Genomic DNA, 6,850 nt, shown 5'->3' on the forward strand with positions numbered 1-6,850 from the left:
CAGTGGGCAGCCTGGGGGTGAGGAATGATGGCACAGAATGGATGGAACTCAGAGGATGAGGGAGGAGTTGGGGGGGGTCACAGGAAGGAAAGTGGGGAAGGGGATGATGAGGGCACACACAGCAGAAGGTGGGATATAGAGATATGGGGCGAAGAGAGCTGGTCAGAGCGGCTAACTGGAGTGGGGGGGGCACTCAGAAAGTAGGGTAGAAAAGTGAGGAGGCCTAAAAGGCACAGACAGTCCAAGGGGACAATAAACAAGGGCAAAGGAGAAAAGAAGGGGTTGGAGTGAAACCAAGAGATGGGGGAAGAGGAGGGAGACTGAGGCACTGGGGTTGAAATGAAGAGACAGAGGGAGATGATAAATATAAGAGGCTAGGAAAGGAAGGGGTAACTGAGGGACGGACCAGAAGAGACACAGACCTAACGGCTAGCTGGAGCCTGTTTCTGGGTGACAGGACACAGAGGCCCCAGACCTCCCTTTGGGGCCATCGGAGTCCCTCAGCCCATCTGCCACACCATGGCCTCCAACTCCACTTGCATCCTTGGCCTCCTGCTGTGGCCAGGCTTTCTTCCTCCCACACCACCAGCCCAGACCGCCAGGTCCCTCCTGGTGAGGTGTGGGCCCAGCTCCAGTCCCCACTGCTGCCCTCAAAATTGAGCTCTGGAGTCTGCCCTCTCACCTCCAGTTTAGTGTTCTCCTGGGTCCCAGTCCCCCCCGTCTAAGGCCTTTGGGGTTCCAGGTCTGGGGCTGCCAAGACGCCTGGCTTTGTCCGCCTATCGGCCTATCCGGGGGCTGGGAGCAGCTGCCCGGGCCAGCTGTAGCCGGCTTCGACGTGACCATGGCAACCCAGACCCGCTACCCTCCCCCGCTTGGCCCTGCAGAGAGCGAGGGAGCAGCCGGGCCAAAAAGAAAGGAGGGGAGGGGGCAGAGGACTTCAAAACTGAACCAAAGGGAGACCCCAGACAAAGAGACCCCAGACAAAGGGAGATGAGGGAGGCAACAGGGGGAAAGCAGCACTGGCTAGTTGTGACTGAGGGCTTACTTAGGCAGGGGGCGTCTGACCCTGCCAAAGGGGGAAAATCCAGGCAAGGGAAGAGAGATTAACATTGACTGGCTGTAGTCCTTTGAGGCCTCCTTCTGGGTCCCTAACAATCCACTTGCTTCTCTCCGGATTTTGCAAAAGACACCCTCAGTTTTCAAGACCAGCGCCAATTTCAAACATATGCTGACCTGTCAGCTCAGAAATCAGATGTACTTGTCAGATGGTGTACCAATTCTTAGTTTGGAAAATATGATCCTCATAGCTAAAGGTGACTGATTAGGCTGGGAGGGGGTGGGGCAGGGACAGAGGTAGTCACAGCCCCTCTCCTAGAGCTGGAAGGAAACAGAGAACCAAATGGGGAGGGGAGAAAGCTAGGCTTGGCCTCTCAGCCGCTAGGATTGAACTTGCCACTCACCATCTAGCCTCTCCTGCTGCATCCTACTACATCCCAGTTCCCTCACCAGTAAGACAGATGTGATAATACCTGCCCCTGGAGTCTGTTGTGATAATAGGAGATGGCATCTGAAAACCACAGGTGCTTTTCATGGAAGCAACCAGCTGGAAGTCCACTAACATGACCTCCCTCTGGGGCTCCCTCCTTGAGTTCCACCTCCCAGTTGATTCCATAGTTACTAAGGGTTTGTGCAGGACCGGCCTCTGAAAGCAAGCACTCTGAGACATACATTGAGGAACACCCACTCCATGTCCTCCAGGCATTTACAGTCTAGAGGGGAAGCCAGACATGTATACGCATACATGTATGTGTGTGATTGTGTGTGTGTGTGTGTGAGAGTGTGTGTCTATAATCACAAAAGATAGCATCACCTGTGCTCTAACTGGAGCTGGAAGGGGCTGCGGAAACCCCGGGGAGGAGCAGCCTAGGTCCTCCTGAGTCAAGGTCAAGAAGACTTCATGGAGGAAGGAGTTGGAGCTTTAACTGGGCCTTAAATCAAACAGAGATTTGCGGAAGTGAGGCAGGGCCACTCCTGGCTGAAGAAGGGGGACATGAACATGGGTATGTGAGAGTGCAGCTTTGACTGGAAGACAGGGTCTGCTCAGGTGAGTAAACCCAGAGAGGCAGATAGTAGTTTCGCTTAATTCTGAAGGTGAGGAGGAAGAACTGAGCTGGATACTGAGCTGGGAAATGGCATGAGTAGATTTTAAAGGTGGTTTCTGGCAGCAGTGTTGGCAGCCTCTGGCAGAGCAACCGCTGAGGGGGTGGGAGGAGTGGATCCCAACTGTATCCCGTCCACATCTAGCCAGTATTTCACCTCCCACCCTCAGCCAGGAATACATGAGAAAATGCTGAGATTCTACAGGAAAGCGGTGTACATGCTAGATATTTTTCTGGAATTTTCTCCTATCATTTTGTTGTCTCCTCTGGAGCATTTGAAGTGGGTGGCACAGGGCTCTTCATAAAAGGGGAACAGAGCTGGAGAGGTTGTAACTTGCCTCATGTGAGGCAAGTTGCTGCTTCCCACCCATTCCTCTCCTAAATTCCTCCGGCTCTCTCTCCCAAAAGAGGGGGAGGGAACTAGGAGGGGATCCAGAACAACCTCTGTGTGACTAGACTAGACACCTGAGCCTCGTAAATCCTGCTGGTCCTACAAACTCCGCCTTTCGTCAGACTCTTTTGAGAGGCTGTGGTCCCTGTAAAAGAGGACGGCCACAGGGGGGCGCTCGCTTCCCGGGTGCCAACACTACTGACCGGACTAAGATTTGAAAGCCTGGAGAGAAAGAGATTCCAGCCCGGGGCTTGGAAGGGCAGATACGGAAGGAGGTAAAAGAAAGGCTGAGTGGAGGCTTAGGGTCGGGGCAGGTCTCATTGGGGTGAAATATCCTGATAGTCATGTATCAGAAATATTGTTATTTATAGACAAAATCTCAGACTCTTTCTCTTTTCTGTTGTCAGCAGCCCCTGGCCTCTTCTGATCACACTGCTGATTACTGAGCCTTGCTAGGGCCTGGCTCTGCCCTCAGCGCTTTCCTGAGTCATCTCATTTGGCCCTCGCCACAGCTCCGTGATGTGGCATTTTGATATATGCCCACTGTTACCGGGACAGAAACAGTATAAGAGAAGTCAAATAACGCCCATGCAACTGGCAGACCTGGAATTCAAACCCGAGTCTTTTTTACTCCAAAGCCAGAGCTGTACTGGAGGGTCCTAGCCATCATTATTTCCCCAAATCTAGAGTCTGTAAAAAGCCTATCCCTTCCTTTTAGTCCTTGAAAATATTCTTAACATTCTTCATCTCCCAAGAATACTGGTGGCTCCAATCATTCTTGTTTGTGTACGAAGAATGTACAGAGATCCAACAATGACCAAAGATTTGCTCAAGGTCACAACAGAAGTCAAGGTCAGTACTAAGATAGCATTTCTCAAACGGAGGTCCCTGGACTCCTGAGAACCTGTGATGCCCGAGGAGAATGATTAAATTCCATGTTTTTGTTTCTCTGGTAATTTTTTAAAAGCATTTAAGCACTTTCTGGATCATAAATAACTGATCCCAGCCCTGGATGTGAGTACCTGTGTTTGTTCATGTTTACATTTTCCTTCTCACAGATAAGTTAGCACTTCTATAATTGTTTGCATTGCATTTGTACCATGTGAAGTCCAGGGAACATGTACTGACAAAGATTTCTTAGCAATCTGAATAGACACAAGAGTGGGGAGAATTGAGTCATCACCAGGCACACAGTGCATTATTGTGTCAATTTCATGAGCACCTGTATTGAGCAGTATGTGTTCATCCTGCCAGCAGCAACTTCATTTCAGAGAAACAGCTATTCGTCCCATCAAATTAGTTTGTTTAAATTGTCTTTTTACTTTTATGTGTTTTTATTTCTACTTTGTTTTGTTTCTTCAGCTTTATAACTGCTCAAGTATTGAAGTACAAAAATTCATGGTTAGCTGGGCTTGCACACATTTAAATTGTAAAAATAATTTAAATCAAGTCCATGAGAATTGTAGTTCTTCCAAAATGGTCCATACATTACTCAAGTTTTAAAGCAGGGCTAAAATAAACCTGGGCCTTCCGGAGCCTCCAAAGCCAACCTGTAGTGATCAAATTCCAGTTAAGGACCAGAAATCTTCTCACCTTCAAGATCCAGTGAAAGGAAGTTGGAACTGGGGGTCTCTGGGCTACTGAGATGGAGGTGCAAGTCAGAGTGAGGAAATCATAGAGCAGGTACCTGGGGGAAAGCTCCAAGCAGAACTGGTATGACAGAATCAGGAAATGAGGTAAGATTGTGCAGAATTTTCCCCAAATATGTGTACACAGATTTTTTTAAGGAAAGTGTCTATGAAAAAGTTAAGCGTGCATTAATTCTCCTAACAATTCTACCCCTAGGAATTTATACTAGATGGATATGTTTGTACAGGTGTGCAATGATGTCTACAAGGTTTCCTTTACCTTGTTTGAGATGAAAGAAAGGAAGGAAATTAAGAATAGCAAAAGAAAGAAAAAGAAGACAGTGAAGTGTTCATTAACAGTGATGAGGAGCCATGAAAATGATGGAGGTTTTGGCCAGGGGTTTCCCAATAGCATGTCCTGAGACAAGAACTTATGACTTGCGTAAAAGTCAGGGAAGAAGAGCCAATAATGTGTGTGTTAATTTGTGGACTACTGTTGGGGACCTTGGGACTTAAAACTATGAGCCCTCTAAGGAACTATATAGAATGCTCCTCAGATTTGTTCCCATTAGGGATGAAGCAGTTATCTCCCATCATCTTAGTCAGTTTGGACCACCATAATAAAATACCACAGTCTGGATTACTTAAACAAAAAACATTTCTTTCTCACAGTTCTGGACACTGGGAAGTCCAAGATCAAGGTCCTGGCATATTTGGTGTCTAGTGATAGCCCTCTTTCTGGTGTGCGCATAGCTGCCTTCTTGCTGTGTCCTCCCATTGTTGAGAGAGATCCGTGAGTTCTGGTCTCTTCCTCTTATAAGGACATTCATTCCAGCATGGGGGCTCTGTCCTCATGACCTCATTTAAACCTAAATACCTCCCAAAAGCCTCACCTCCAAATACCATTAAGGCAGCTACATATGGCTTTTTGGTGGCGGGACACAAACATCAGGTCCATAGCACCCTCCAACTCCTATCCCTCATTGGTGGGGTTTCCCTTGGAGATGTTAATTCCCTGGAACTTCTAGTCTGCCTTCAGAGGCTAAGTGAGCTCTCATGGCACTAGAGAAAGCCTCTAAGTAAAGAATGGGCACTTGAACATAGATGTCCATAAATACACATATTTGTGCCTGTGCATACACATGCATGTGCGTAGGCAGACCTGTGTGAATGCTGTACAACAATATCTGGAGTGAGCCAAAGAGGACTACAGAAGTTAGAGGAAAGAAAGTTTTGCTTTGTATTTTTTGGTATGTTTTAGTACTTTATAATGAACTTAACTAATTTTATCTTTTTAAAAGTAACAGCTTGAACCTAGCAAGACAGGAAACTGAGACAATAATGGCCTATCCCATTCGAAGGGTCACCTGCAGCCCAATATTTATAGCAGCCATGCCCACAACAGCCAAACTATGGAAAGAGCCCAGATGTCCATTGACAGATGAATGGATAAAGATGTGGTATATATACACAATGGAATATTAAGCAGACATCAAAAAGATTGAAATCTTGCCATTTGCCCTGACATGGATAGAGCCAGAGGTATTACGCTAAGTGAAATAAGTTAGCCAGAAAAAGACAAATACCATATAATTTCAATCATATATAAAATTTAAGAACCAAAACATATGAACATAGGGGAAGGGAAAGGAAAATAAAACAAGATAAAAATAGAGAGGGAGACAAACCGTAAGAGACTCTTAACTTTAAGAGACAAACTGAGGTTTGCTAGAGGGAGGTGATGGGGGAGATGGTGTAACTGGGTGATGGGCATTAAGGAGGGCACTTGATGGAATGAGCGCAGGTGTTATACACAACTGATGAATCACTAAATTCTACTTCTGAAACTAAAAAATAAAAAATAAAAGAATAATGGCCTATCCCAGCAAAACACCAGGGAGGAAAATGCAGCTCCATCTCCACTTAACCAGCAAAGGCTGAGTGAGGAGCCTAGACTTCCTCTGAGACCTGGCACTCGGATACCCTGAGTGCCTCCTCTCCCTTTCTGGAGTGACATCAGAGAAGAATCAGTGAGGATCCCAGTCTTTCATCCCTGCCCAATAGCAAAGAGCACCCCACTACAGGGTGGTGTTGTTTTTGTTGTTGTTTTTAGAACAGAAAATATCATAATCAAAATTAAAAGTCATTGGATGGGCTCAACAGCAGAACAGAAAGAACCTCTGCGATTATAACAAAAGATCTAACTTTTGTGTCTTTGGGATCTCAGCAGGAGTGGAAAATCAGAGTGGAACTAAAAAAAGAATTTGATGGGTGCCTGAGTGGCTCAGTTGGTTAAATGTCTGCATTCCACTCAGGTCATGATCCCAGGGTCCTGGGATCGAGGCCTACATTGGGCTCCCTGCTCTCTGTGGAGCCTCCTTCTCCCTCCTGTTCACCATGCTCATGCTCTCTCTCTCTGTCAAATAAATAAATTTTTTAAATTAAAAAAATGAATTTGAAGATACAATGGCTGAAATTTTCCTATATTGGGTATAATACATAAACTTGCAGGTTTTTTTATTTAATATCCCAAGGAAATTCTTGAAACTTTTTTTTTTTTAAGATTGTATTTATTTACTTGACAGAGAGACAGCGAGAAAGGGAATACAAGCAGGAAGAGTGGGAGAGGGAGAAGCAGGCTCCCTGCTAAGCTGGGAGCCCAATGTGGGGCT

The sequence above is a fragment of the Mustela erminea genome, chromosome 4, assembly GCF_009829155.1.
Source record: "Mustela erminea isolate mMusErm1 chromosome 4, mMusErm1.Pri, whole genome shotgun sequence".
In the NCBI taxonomy this organism is placed as follows: domain Eukaryota; kingdom Metazoa; phylum Chordata; class Mammalia; order Carnivora; family Mustelidae; genus Mustela; species Mustela erminea.